We start from the raw sequence: 15,068 nt of genomic DNA on the forward strand, positions 1-15,068 counted from the left end.
GATGCTGGAAATCTGAAATATAAACAGAAAATGCTTGAAATGCTCAGCAGGTCTGGCAGCAACTGTGGAGAAAGAAACAAAGTTAATGTGAGCTAAGGAAACAGACCTGAACTGTTAACTGTTTCTCTCTGCACAGATGCTGCCAGACCTACTGAGCATTTCCAGCATTTTCTGTTTTTATTACAGCAACACAGGTGTTGGGAGGCTCAGCCTGGCTACACAATGTTACAAGGACGCTGAGTAACACCATCGACAACGGGACAGAGAGGAAAACACACAGAAAACCAAGAATAGACTGTGAGGAAGCAAAAGTGAGGGACAGAGAGAGAGGCAACGAGACTGAGATGGAGAAACAAGGCATTTGTATGATTGTGTTGTCCCTGTTGTCTAAAGGTATTTCCTGGTGTGCAAATATGTTTTCTGTTGTGTAAAGATGTACCTTGTTGTTGTGTAAAGGTTTTTCCTGTTATTGTTTTATTTTCTGTTGCTGACCATCTCCTCACTGTGACCATTTGTCCTGGTTTTATTGTGGCCAACATCACCATCTGGTGGTGGAGAGGAGGCTCTGCAGGAAGGGGTTGACAAAGTGGGAGAGACTCGGCTGGTCCGTGTTTGCAGCTTGTGTTCGTGTGAGCACAAGTGATTTTGTTGCTGATTGATGTGTTCACTGGAAGGAAGAAGCTGATTTCAACAGAGTGCCTTTGGAAGCATCTTGTTATTTTGGGTAAATACTTGATGTTTTGAAAGTGAACTGTTTGTGTTATTACCAAGCACAAATAGCAGAAAATGGTTTCGATCCATCAACCTCTGGGTTATGGGCCCAGCACGCTTCCGCTGCGCCACTCTACTAACTGCTAGAAAGACACACAGAAAACCAGGAAGAGATTATGAGGATCCAGAAATGAGCAGACAGAGAAAGGTACTGAGCAAACCAGCTAGAGACAGCGAGATAAAAGCAAAATACTGCGGATGCTGGAAATCTGAAATAAAAACAATAAATGCTGGAACCACTCAGCAGGTCTGGCAGCATCTGTGGAAAGAGAAGCCGAGTTAACGTTTCGGGTCTGTGACCCTTCATCGGAACGAAGAGTTAACTCTGCTTCTCTTTCCACAGATGCTGCCAGACCTGCTGAGTGGTTCCAGCTTTTCTTGTTTTTATTATAAGAGACAGTGAGAGACTGATGAACACCACATGGAGGGAGCACTGAGGGTGGAAAGGGTCCAGAATGTAGTCTGGCTGGGGGATTTCAATGTCTATCACCATGAGTGGCTCGGTAGCAGCACTACTGACCATGCTGGCCGAGTCCTAACGGGCATAGCTGCTCGATTGGGTCTGTGGTAGGTGGTGAGGGAACGAACAAGAGGGAAAAATATACTTTACCTCATCCTCACCAATCTATCTGCCGCAGATGCATCAGTCCATGACAGTATTGGTAGGAGTGACCACTGCACAATCCTTGTGGAGATGATGTCCTGTCTTCACATTGAGGATACCCTCTATCGTGTTGAGTGCCACTACCACTGTGCTAAATGGGATAGATTTTGAACAGAACTAGCAATGTATAACTGGGCATCCAAGAGGTGCTGTGGACCATTAGCAGCAGCAGAATTGCAGTCAACCACATTCTATAACCTCATGGCCCGGCATATTCCCCCACTCTAACATTACCAACAAGCTGGGGGATCAAACCTAATTCAGTGCAGGAGGGCATGCCAGGAGCAGCACCACTCATACCTTGAAATGAGGCGTCAGCCTGATGAAGCTACAGCCCTGGACTACTTTCATGCCAAACAGCAGAAGCAGCATGTAATAGACAGGGCTAAGTGATCCCACAACCAACGGATCGGATCTGCACCCTGCCACATCCAATGATGAATGGTGGTGGACAATTAAACAACCAACAGGAGGAGGTGGCTCCACAAATATCCCCAACCTCAATGATGGGGGAGCCCAGCACATCAGTGCAAAAGACAAGGATGAAGAATTTGAAACAATCTGCAGCCAGAAGTGCCTGGTTGATGATCCATCTCGGCCTCCTTCTGAAGTCCCCAGCATCACAGATGCCAGTCTTCAGCCAATTCGATTCACTCCAGGTGATATCAAGAAACGACTGAAGGCACTGGATGCAGCAAAGGCTACGGGCCCTGACAATATTCCAGCAATAGTACTGAAGACCTGTGCTCCAGAACTTGCCGCGCCCCTAGCCAAGCTGTTCCAGTACAGGTACAATACTGGCATCTACCCGGCAATGTGGAAAATTGCCCAGGTATGTCCTGTACACAAAAAGCAGGACAAATCCAACCCGGCCAATTACTGCCTCATCCGTCTACTCTCAATCATCAGTATAGTGATGGAAGATGTCATCGACGGGGCACTTGCTTTGCAATAACCTGTTCAGTGACGCTCAGTTGGGTTCCGCCAGGGTCATTCAGCTCCTGACCTCTTTACAGCCTTTGTTCAAACAAGGACAAAAGAGCTGAACTCAAGAGGTGAGGTGAGAGTGTCTGCCCTTGACATCAAGGAGCCAGAGCAAAACTGGAGTCAATGGGAATCAAGAGGAAAACTCTCCACTGGTTGGAATCATACCTAGCACAAAGGAAAATGGTTGCGATTGTTGGAGGTAAATCATCTCAGGTCCAGGACATTACTGCTGGAGTTCCTCAGGGTAGTATCCTCGGCCCATCCTTCTTCACTACTTCATCAGTGACCTTCCTTCAATCATAAGGTCAGAAGTGGGGATGTTCACTGATGATTGCAAAATTTAGCACCATTCGCGACTCCTCAGATACTGAAGCAGTCCATGTAGAAATGCAGCAAGACCTGGACAATATCCAGGCTTGGGCTGATAAGTGGCAAGTAACATTCGCGCCACACAAGTGCCAGGCAATGACCATCTCGAACAAGAGAGAATCTAACGATCTCCCATTGACATTCAACGGCATTACGATCGCTGAATCCCCCATTATCAACTTCCTGGGGGTTCCCATTGACCAGAAACTGAGCTGGAGTAGCGTTATAAATATTGTGACTACATGAGCTGGTCAGAGGATAGGAATCCTGCGGTGAGAAACTCACCTCCTGACCCCCCAAAGCCTGTCCACCATTTACAAGGCACAAGTCTGGAGTGTGATGGACTAAGATCCACTTGCCCGGATGGGTGCAGCTCCAACAACATTCAAGAAGCTCGACACCATCCAGGACAAAGCAACACGCTTGAATGGCACCCCGTCCACAACATTCACTCCCTTCACCACTGACGTACAGTGGCAGCAGTGTGTACCATCTACAAGATGCACTGCAACAATGCACCAAGGCTACTCAGGCAGCACCTTCCAAACCTGCATCCTCTACTGCCTAGAAAGATAAGGGCAGCAGATGCATGGGAACACCACCACCTGAAAGTTCTCCTCCAAGCTACACATCATCCTGACTTGGAACTATATCGCCATTCCTTCACTGTCGCTGGGTAAAAATCCTGGAACTCCCTTCCTAATAGCACTGTGGGTGTACCTACCCCACATGGACTGCAGTGGTTCAAGAAGGAAGCTCACCACCACCTTCTCATGGGCAATTAGGGATGGACAATAAATGCTGGCCTGGCTGGCGACGTCCACATCCCATGAAACAAATAATTAAATGCAATAACAGCTCATCTCAATTCCTAGTATTTCTAAATCCCACCAGTCCAACAGAAGCTGAACAATTATTGCATGTTGTGATTGACGGTCTGGTCTGTAAACTGCACTGTATCACAGATTGCTAACATTTGCTAACTGGAAGTGAGAACTGCAAAATCGGGACAGTAGTTCACATAGTCTGTCAGTGTGAAAGAATCAGGCAATGTGAGGTAATAGAATTTGTCTGTAAGTGTTACACTCATATTGCTTTATATTTTCATATTGAAAATAAAAGTAATCATTTCGTGAAAATAGTGACATGTTGTCCAGACTTTGGTAGCCAGTTGTTTTCGTCTTGCACTCAGCAGGACAATCCACAAGAATACCAATTTAAGGGAAAACAACAACTTTCTTCTGTATGAGAAGAGAGTGCTGATTGGTTGGCAAGTGAACTCAGATTGGTCGAGGCATTGCCATTCAGAATGCATCAGTTTATGGTAACTGACAGATAACTGCCCAGCTTTGTTTGAAATTTAAACCAGGCAGCTTGACTCTGATTGGTCAAGGCATTGCCCTGTGGAATGAGCCAGTGAATGGCTGTCACTTATTTTGTTTCGCTGAAACTGGCGCAACATGTGTGCATGTTCTTTCTGTCTGCAAAGAACAGGGCCCTGTGTATTAATACATGTAGCTTACAGTGCACACCAATGCACCACACTGCGAGCCCGACTGACAGTCTTAAATCGGTTGTCAGTGTAATTCTTAGCACACTGAGAATTATTTAGCAATTGTTGTCCTATTGTGGAATCACATCTCATGTTGGATACTGTGTTTTGAGTTTTGCAAGCACGGGTTGGTTGGGTAGGGCCCATTGCGAACAGCGGAAGGGACATGTTATTTGATACAATCCGCCAGTTTTGGGATGTACGGTCTAGAAACATCGCATCACACTGGTATTGAAATTCATATATCACGTTACTTATTTGTGTGATAGGCAGGACGTCTCATTGCTTGACAGCAGCATCGTGTTCGTGGCGAACACCACACTTGTTGCTCCTGCATAGTAACAGCAGGAAACAGCTTGCTTCACCTGTTACTCAAATACTGGGGATATATAACCCTTCCAGGGTAATTTGAGGGAGACTGGGCACTTATCAGGGCTCAAAATGACGTGCTTCAGCCCGTTTATAAGTTTGTGCGATGCACAGATAGAAATGATCAGATCAGTGTAGCCATTGTAATGCAGGATGTCTTTGATTCGCCCTATTTCAGCATCAAGCTTGCATGGTGAGCAAATGGCTCAGCCCTATTTATGAGGTTGTCGATATGACCAATCTTACAGCGTGTGGAACTGTAAGAATTCCAACCCGTGTATTGACCAGTGAAGGTAGGTTTGCGGTAGACCGTGGTAGAAAACCCCTTAGCAGATTTCTCAAATAGTACATCAAGGAAAGGGAACTCATTTGACTGCTCCATTCGAAAGGTGAATTTGAGTGCAGGATGGAGCCCATGAAGACGTGCAAGGAAGTTATTTCATGCAGCTGCGGATTCAAATATAGCAAACGTATCATCTACATATTGGAAATATGCAAGAGGTAGGAGGTTAGGTGTCATTCCCTGAAAAACAGGTTTGTCATGGAACCCAACAAAGATGTTTGTGAGAGCTGGGCCTAGCGGGGATCCCATGGCAACACCAGCGATACATGGTGTCAATAAAACTGAACTCAACTGTGCAAGTTGCCGAGTTCATAAGTTCAATGAATACTGATTCACATAATGGTGACGGGTCGAGATTGCCATGACATAGCACTGCAGTGCAAATATCTATGGCATCCTGAAGTGGTACATTGGTGAATAGGCTAGAAATGTCAAATGACACATGGACACGGCATTGCTATCGATATGCAAGTCCTGTTTGGTCTTCGCAAATGTGAAGGAATCCTTCACTGTGCATGTGGAGAACTTGCTCAAAAACTGGTTGTAACAATTTGCCCAACCATTTGGCAAATTCATTTCATGATACTATTTACATTACTTCAAATAAAGAAAACACAACGACACAAAGAATTGAGCACAACGCTGTAAGTTTCACAGCAAATAGTCAAATGGGAAAAGGATGAAATACAGAAAGAAAAAGCCTAAAATACTGAAAACACTCAGCCAGTCCGGAAACAACTGTGGAGAAGAGAAGCTCGGGTTAGTGGTCCAGTTCTGTGACCCTTCTATAGACCTGAAACATTGCTCCTCCCTTCCTCTCTCCACAGATACTGCTGGAACTGCTGAGTGTTTCCAGAATCTTCTGTTATTATTCAGACTTCCAGTGTGTGCAGTATTTCTCTTTTTGAAAATAAAATATTCCCTGAGAGGAATGGAACTTAACATAAAAAATAGGAGTAGGCCATTCGGCCCATCGAAATAGCTCTGCCATTCAATAAGATCACAGCTCATCTCCTACATCAACTCCATCTTACCACACAAGCACAGATCCCTTGATTCCCTTAGTATCCAAAAACCTATCGATCTCTCTCTTGGATATCCCAAATGATTGAGCATCCACAGCTCTAGAGTTTTACAGAGATACAGCACTGAAACAGGCCCTTCAGCCCACCGAATCTGTGCCGACCAACAATCACCCATTTATACTAATCCCACATTCATCCCATATTCCCTACCACATTCCCACCATTCTCCTACCACCTATCTCCACTAGGGGCAATTTATAATGGCCAATTTACCTATCAACCTGCAAGGCTTTGGCTGTGGGAGGAAACTGGAGCACCCGGCGGAAACCCACGTGGTCACAGAGAGAACTTGCAAACTCCGCACAGGCAATACCCTGAACGGAACCGAGGTCACAGGAGCTGTGAGGCTGCGGTGCTAACCACTGTGCGAAGAGAATTCCAAAGATTCACAATACTTTGAGAGAAAAAAAATTCTCCTCTTCTCAGTCCTTAATGATTGAGCCATTTATACTGAGACTGTGATCCCTAGTTCTAGATTCCCCAGCCAGAGGAAACATCCTCCAAGCATTTACCCTGTTAAATCCCTTAAGATTTTTAGGTGCCAGTAAGACTACCTCTCACTCTTCTAAATTCTGAGGAATATCGGCCTCGTCGACTCAATCTCTTCTCATAGGACATCCCCTCATCCCAGGAAGCAATGGAGTGACACTTTGATACACTTCCTTTAAGGCAAGTATATCCTTCCTTAGATAAGGGGAACCAAAACTGTACACAGTGCTCCAGATGTGATCTCACCAAGGCTCTGTCTAATTGTAGTCAAACTTCTTTATTCTTATAAAAACTCTTCACAATGTTGAGCATGACTATTAACTGCCCCATTAACACCTCTGCTCTAAGAAGAAGGACCCCAGCTTCACACACCCCAGACCCCTATTCTTTACACATTAGCTGGATTCCTGCATCTCTGATACCATTCCAGTAAATCTCCTCTGCACCCTCTCCAAGGCCTTGACATTCCTGCTAAAGTGTGGAGCATGGAATTAGACACAATGCTCTAACTGAGGCCTATAACCAGTGAGATTTATAAAGGTTCAGCGTAAATTCCTTGTCTGTGTCCCGTACTCCCATTTCTGGTTTCAATCTCGGCTCTGAGCTGTTGAAACTGCCTGAATAAATATTTCCACCCAACAAAGCGCTCGGAATGTGAGAAGGGACAAAGTGAGTGACCAAGTACATCAACTCCAAGTAAAACTCCACCATGTAGTGAAAACACTCGAAACACAACGGCTCTTTTAAGAGCCACCCACAATTTCTCTGAAAAAGATGCACCAACATCTCTCCAGAATTGGTTTATTTAATTGGTTTTAATGCTCAGTAACTCTCTGGAACTTTCTCACTGTCCTTGTGTTTTCTGTTTCAATCTGGTATAGAGATTCTGGGAAGATGAGTTTCACTGCCTGGGAGGATCTTTGTGGTTTTCCTGCAGAAACACAAAACAAAATCTCTTTTCAGAGTCACCCACCGCCTCATCGGGACAGCAGTGACATGGGAACGGGAGCTGGGGTGTGTTTTTTGCCGTAAATATCAGTTAATGATTTATGTTGTGCTCTCGTTATATTCCAATCTCTGAATTGAGCCTTTCCACCGCACCAGGGTTATGGGGAGAGTTTTCATCGTTTCTTTTCCAAACGTACAGACGATGTTATAAAGTTGCTGATTTACCCAGATGGCGGATTCTCCCCTCACAGTGAAAAATAACATCACACCTTCACATCTGCCCAGTGTTTTATAATTGAATAATTAGTCAAATGGAATTATTTGTGATGTTATTTCCCCCGAGACCGTGTTTCCTGCAGTGAAACTGATCAGTTTCAGCTCAGTCATTCAGGGACCTGGAATTCCTGCAGTTTGAGCCCGCTGTAACCCCAGCCCACTTCTGATTGGTCACTTTCTTCTCATAAAGTCAGTGACAGCACATGAGGAGGCCATTCGCCCCATTCAGTTCCTGTCGGGTTTCCAATCTGTTCAGTCCCCGACTCGATCCCCAAAACCCTGCATGATCCCTTTGGGTCAAAATGACCACAGCAGGCCTCGACCCTGGAATCTTCTAATAACATCATGGAATATTTCGAAGTCAGACGCCTTACCCATTAGGCTACACGGCCATTAGCTTACATGAATGATTCAATCAGAGTACCTCGAAGCACAAAATACAAAAAATCATTGGTTGAACCTGTCAACCTGGCACAATATTTGAATTTGTGAAAGCCGCCAATTTCACGATGGAAAAGAAGTGATCGACTGGAAAAGTACATAAAAATCTATTTTCCCGTAGCGGTTTAAATAAACTTTTAAAACACAATTTTGCTTTTACCAACTCAAATTGCTGGTGCTATTTTCTGAACAGCTTTATTTTGCCAATTTTTGACAACTTCTCATCTGTAACTGACAGTAAAAGACTCCGTTCAGCAATCTTTCACACGACAAATAACTCAAACTCGGTGTGGAAGTAATAAATTACAGACTATTGGTAATTCCCCTTCACACAGGCTTCAGGGGGACAGTGAGAAGCCACTGAAATAGTTGCTTCATCCGATTAAAAGGTTCCCATTCTGTCCTGTTACTGATGTGTTGGAATCAGATTTGTATTTAACAAGTTATTTCTGTGAAAGCAAAATCCTCAACGGACCAGCTGGGAATCTGGGAATGACTATAGTAAAATAAAAGGCTTTTGATTGAGAAGACGGGACCTTCTCACCAGCAGCCGGGTTACATTCCCCTCACATCCTTACACAGTGAGCTGCTCTTTCCCTCGAGAAATAGACAGCAGCAGTTGGAAGTTCAGTAAAAGGATCGGTTCATTGAGACAAGTTTCTGACTGACAGTTGGTGCTGAATATTAATACAAGAAGGTCCTGGAATGGGAAACAAGTGTCCAGAGTGGGGTCTGAAATCAGGACAGGGAAATGGCCAGCACTGACACAGATCATTTCATTATTGCATTGATATCTGACTGTCTATAAGGAGAAGCGAGTTAAACACATGATGGTGAAAGGAATGGAAGATGACGCTGGTTGTTCTAGATGAAGAGGGATAGACAGAGGTGTGGGTACAGCAGACTTCAGACAGCAATCAGCCCTTTCAGATATTGTAGGTGGATCTGAAAAGAGCCTTTGGGATAGGGAAAAAAGCTCTTTGTTTAAAAACCCTCAAATAGCTACCTTGCAATTGGTCAGGTTACTAATGTTTTAGTTAGTGTAATTTATTAATAATTACTAATTATAAAGTGCTGTTTGGACAGAGTGTAAAGCTGTGAGTTGATGTGTGAGGGACTTCAATGACTAGGGGAAGGAGGTGCTCTTTGGTCTCCCTTCTTTTCTGCCTTTTCAGCCTCCATGATACAGGGGAAGAAGCTGATCGGTGAGTAACTGGTAAATTATTCTACTTATTACACTTATTACACGAGCAATAATGGGTTTGTAAAGCTAAGTAATGGCAGGGCAGCTCTAAACGTAAAAGTTCGAAATTGGGTGAAGGCAAATTTTACAAAACTGAGAGGTGATTTGGTGGATGTGGACTGGATGCAACTACTTGAAGGAAACCCAAAGATGTTTTATCAGTCCATTAAGAGCAAGAGGATAACTAAGGACAGGGTCCGGCCTATCAGAGATGTACAAGGGAACTTCTGTGTGGATCCAGAAGATGTGGGCTGGGTTCTTAATGAGTTTTTTGTCTCTGCCTTCACAAAGGAGAGGGATGATGCAGACATTGTAGTAAAAGAAGAGGAGTGTGAATTATTAGATACGATAAGCATAATGAGAGTGGAAGTACCAGAGAGTCTGACATCCTTGAAAATGAATAAATCACCAGGGCCAGATGGTTAGCATCTGAGGTTGTTAAAGGAAGCCAAGGAGTAAATAGTGGATGCGCTGAGGATCATCTTCAAATCCTCACTGGATATGGGGGAGGTGCTGGAGGATTGGAGGTCTGCGAACGTTGTACTATTATTTTAAAAGGATGTGAGGGATAGGCCAAATAATTATAGGCTGGTAAGTCTGACCTCAGTGGTGGGTAAAATATTCGAATCAATTCTGAGGGACAGGATAAACTACCACTTAGAAAGACATGGCTTAATCAGAGATAGTCAGCATGGATTTGTCAAGGGAAGGTCATGTCTCACTAACTTGATTGAGTTTTTTGAGGAAGTAACAAGGAGCATTGATGAGGATAGTTCGGTGGATGTGGTTTACATGGATTTTAGTAAGGCATTTGATAAGGTCCCACATGGCAGACTGGTCAGTAAAATGAAATCCCGTGGGATACAGGCGAATGTGGCAGGTTGGATCCAAAATTTACTCAGTGGCAGGAAACAAAGGATAGTTATCGATGAATGTTTTTGCGAATGGAAAGCGGTTTTCAGTGGCGTTCCACAGGGCTCAGTGTTGGGTCCCTTGCTGTTTGTGGTATATACTAATTATTTGGAATTAAATTTGGGAGCTATGATTGGGAAATTTGCTGATGACACAAAAATTGGCCGTGTAATTGATAGTGAGGAGGATAGCTGAAGACTTCAGAATGATATGAATGGATTAGTTGAGTGGGTGGAAAAGTGGCAAATGGAATTCAATCTGGAGAAGTGTGAGGTAATGCATTTGGGTAGGGCAAACAAAGCAAGGGAATACACAATAAACGGGAAGATATTGAGATGGGTAGAAGAAGTGAGAGACTCTGGAGTGCATGTTCACAGGTCCATGAAAGTGACAGGATAGGTAGATAGAGTGGTGAAGAAGGCATATGGAATGCTTTCCTTTCTTGGTCGACAAAAGCAGGGATGTAATGCAAGAACTGTTTAAAACGGTGGTTTGGCCACAGCTGGAGTATTGCGTACAGTTCTGGTCATCACATTACAGAAAGGACATAATTGCTGTGGAGAGAGTACAGAGGAGATTTTCAAGAATGATACTGTGGGTGGCTCTGAAAAGAACCTTTGGGTACTTGATAAAATCCTGGCAGATTGCCTTGGATTTGGTGCCCGGAGCGCTGGTTTTCTTGGGCAGCAGCATGGCCTAGATATTAGGCAGCACCCAGCCCTGAGTGATGGTCACCCCTCCCAGCAGCTTGGTGAGCTCCTGGTCATTCTGGAAGGCCAGCTGCAGGTGTCTGAGGATGTTGCGGGTCTTCTTGTTGTCCCGGGCCACGTTGCCAGCCATCTCGAGGATTTCAGCGGTCAGATACTCGAGCACAGCAGCCAGATAGACCGGGGCTCCGGCTCCCACACGCTCAGCATAGTTGCCCTTTCACAGGAGCCTGTGAACACGGCCCACCGGGAACTGCAGTCCAGCCCGGGAGGAGTGAGACTTGGCCTTGGACCGAGCTTTCCCGCCGGTCTTTCCTCTTCCAGACTTTTCTTTTCCAAAAATATACTTGAGGACATTCCGTGCAGACCACTGCCTGATGGATTGGTGGTCAAAGGTGTTTTTCCACACAAACAGTTCCACGAAGGCACAGTCCAACTGGATGGAGCGTTCCACGGCAATGTGACCAGATCCATCCTTCGCAACACCGGGGTCAGATAGAACCTCAGCACGTAGTGACACTTGGTGTTTGCATACTGGGGCTCTCCGCACAGCTTGAAGCAGCCACATACTAAGGTGGCCATCAGGTTGAGGGCGATGATGAGTACATTTTTTCGCCTTTATCCAGAGGTTTGAACATCGTGTCCCTCTGGACCCGGTCCATTTTGCGTCTTCAGATAAAGTGGGAAATGGCTCGGGTGATCGCCACTGCGCAGGAGTGGGGTATTGGCCAGACCTGTGCCACGGACAGCAACAACCTGAGCACCTTGCACCAGATGACCAGGTTCTTACCCATAATAGAGAGAGATCGCTGATCCTACTTGCTCAGTTTATGTTGTACCCTGGCTACTCGCTCCTCCCAGGTTTTGGTGCACGTCCCGGCCCTTACAAACCATATCCGCAGCACCTTCAGGTAGTCTGACCTGACGGTGAAGGGGACAAAGGATCGGTCAGCCCAGTTTCCAAGGAGCATGGCCTCGCTCTTGCCATGGTTAACATTGTCTCCCGAATCCAGTTCGAACTGGTCGCAGATGCTCATCAGTCTGCGAAAGGACAGCGGATCCGATCAGAATACAGCAACATCATCCATGTACAGGGAGGCTTTGACCTGAGTGACTCCACTGCCTGGGATTGTCACCCCTCTTATGCCTGCATCCTTCCAAATAGACTCAGCAAAGTGTTCGATACAGCAAACACACAAGGCAGGGGAAAGAGGAAAGCCCTGTCTGACTCCAGATTTGATTGGAAACTTTCTGATTCCCACCCAATTTTTTGGACTGCACTACTGATGTTTGTGTAGAGCAGTTTGATCCAATTGCAGATTCCCTCCCCAAACCCCATTTTGGAAAACACGTCCATCATGTATGTGTGCGATATCCTGTCAAAAGCCTTCTCCTGGTCCAGGCTGATGAGGCATGTGCCCACCCTCCTAACCCGTACATAGGCGATCGTATCCCTGAGTAGCACAACACTATCAGAGATCTTCCTGCTGGGTACAGTACTGGTCTGGTCAGGGTGAATCACCAACTCCAGAGCATACTTGACTCGATTGGCGATTACTTTGGACAGAATCTTGTAGTCTACATTAAGCAGTGAGATGGGCCGCCAATTTCTGATTTCTGCCCTCTCCGCCTTCTGCTTGTAGATGAGGGTGATGATGCCTTTCCTCATGTATTCTGACATGCTGCCGTCCAGGAGCATACTCTCGTACACTTCCAGCAGGTCTGGGCTGACCCAGTACCACAGGGCCGAATACAACTCAACTGGTAAGCCGTCGCATCCGGGAGTTTTCTTCGTCTCAAAAGACTTGATGGCCTTTGTCAGCTTGTCCAGAGTTAGCGGTTTGTCCAGATTCTCCTGCATGCTGTCATCTAAGACCTCTGTGATAGATGACAGGAAGGACTGGGAGGACTTCACGTCTGACAGCCCAGCATTCAAGGATTTGCTAATCCTTAGTATGTCGGACTGCGAAGTTGTGACCGAGCCATCCTGATCCTTCAGGCTGCTGATCACAGAGCTCTCTCTGTGTACCTTTTGGAAGAAGAAACGCGAGCACGTCTCATCCTGCTCAATGGAGCGGACTCTGGACTGGAAGATGATCTTGGAGGCCTCCATGGCAAAGAGCGAGGCCTGCTGGCTCTTCACCTCTTGGAAGTCCTCATTGACCTCGACCCCCATCGACTGCAGCCAGAGCAGATTTTGCATTCTTTTCAGGAGTTGGGACATTTCCCTCTGTCTCTCTTACCCTCTGAACACCTTTGGAGATAAAGAACCTCTTGATGTTCTCCTTGATCATGTCCCACCAGTTCACCGGATACTCAAAGAGGGTCTCACTGTTCTCCAACTTTTTCAATCCCTTTTGAGTTCCTCAATGTTCTCTGGGGTTAGCAGTGTAGCATTGAGCTTCCATGTCCCCCTGCCAACCCGCTGGTCATCCTGTAAGTGACAGTCAACCAGTAAGAGGCAGTGGTCGGAGAAGAACACCGGCTTGATGTCAGTGGATCTGACCGTGAAAGCAGGGGACACATACAGGAAGTCAATCCTGGAACGGGCAGACCCGTCCGATCTTGAGCAGGTGTATCTACGCTGCTCTCTGTCTGCAGGTTTGCTGAAGACATTGTGCAGTTTGGCATTTTTTACTGTTTCATTTAAGAATCTGGGCGTAGCGTCCAGTTTTCTGTCGTCACTGCCAGATCGTCCAGCTGCATCAATGATGCAGTTGAAGTCACCTCCAAGAATGACCGGCCTGGATGTCGCCAGCAGCAGTGGGAGCTGCTGGAGGATGGTCAGCCACTCGCTGCATTGGACCGGGGCATACACGTTGCTTAAATGGAGCGGAGCATTGTTGTACATTGCATCTGCTACGAGAAGGCGACCGCCCACCAGCATCTCAACTTCAGAGATGGTTAAGTTGCCTTCCCGCAGCAGAATCCCCAGGCCGGAGGAACAGGAATCATTTTCCCTGGACCAGATCGATGTCCCATGGGATCACCATCGTGACCATTGCCTGTAAGTGCTGCGGTGCAGGATTCCACACTCCTGACGAAACAGTACGCCGGCTTTGACCTTTGCGAAGTCATCCAAGGTTGAAACACATCACGTGGTGGATTTAACACAATGCATGTTCATCGAAGCAATCTTTATATCCACTATAAAGTTGGGTGTTGCTTACCACACCAGGTGGCCTTGCTAGTCCCAGTCCTTGAGTATGTTCCTGCATACCCATAGTGTACGCAAGCTGTTTCACATTCGTTGAGCCCAGAAACCCCTCATGGTTATTCATGAGGGTTTTGTTCCACTGTGGTGACATCGGCGGGTGGAGGGCGGGTCTTGTAGGCAGCAAGGCTTGGGTTGTCCTCTGCTGTTGGTGTCTTTCTCCTCGGTCCCTCCTCGACTTCCGGAGCTGGAGCTGGGGTGCGCAGGACACTTCGCTGCTCTCGGTCTCCCGGGGCTGGGGTGCACTGAGCATCTCACTGGGTTCCGCGCTTTGGGTTTGGGGTGCTCTGGGCTCGTCACAGCTTCCAGTGCCCCAGAGCTGGTGGGCTTTATCTTCCAGCTCCTTTGAGTTCTGCTGCTTCTTTTGGAGGTGCCATCGTTCCGGCCCTTCCTCGTCCAGTGAGGAGGAGCTGCTGTCGTCTGTCTCAGACGGTAGCCTCCTCTTGCCATTGGTTTGGGTGGTGACCTGTTCTTTTTTTGGAGGTTTTTTCTTTGTGGTCTTCCTTTGTACCACCTGCCACTGACCTGTTTGTCTATCTGCTGCCTCCTCCTCCATTAATTCTGTCTGTCGAGGAGGAGTTTCCAGGCATGGAGTAGGTATTGGGTCGCTGGTTGCAGCTGCCTCCTCTTTCTTCTCTTTCTCAGATAGACTTTCATCGCTGTGGGGAGGATTGCTTGTTTCCCTCCCAGCACCAGAC

The sequence above is a fragment of the Heterodontus francisci genome, unplaced genomic scaffold (assembly GCF_036365525.1).
Source record: "Heterodontus francisci isolate sHetFra1 unplaced genomic scaffold, sHetFra1.hap1 HAP1_SCAFFOLD_222, whole genome shotgun sequence".
NCBI lineage: Eukaryota > Metazoa > Chordata > Chondrichthyes > Heterodontiformes > Heterodontidae > Heterodontus > Heterodontus francisci.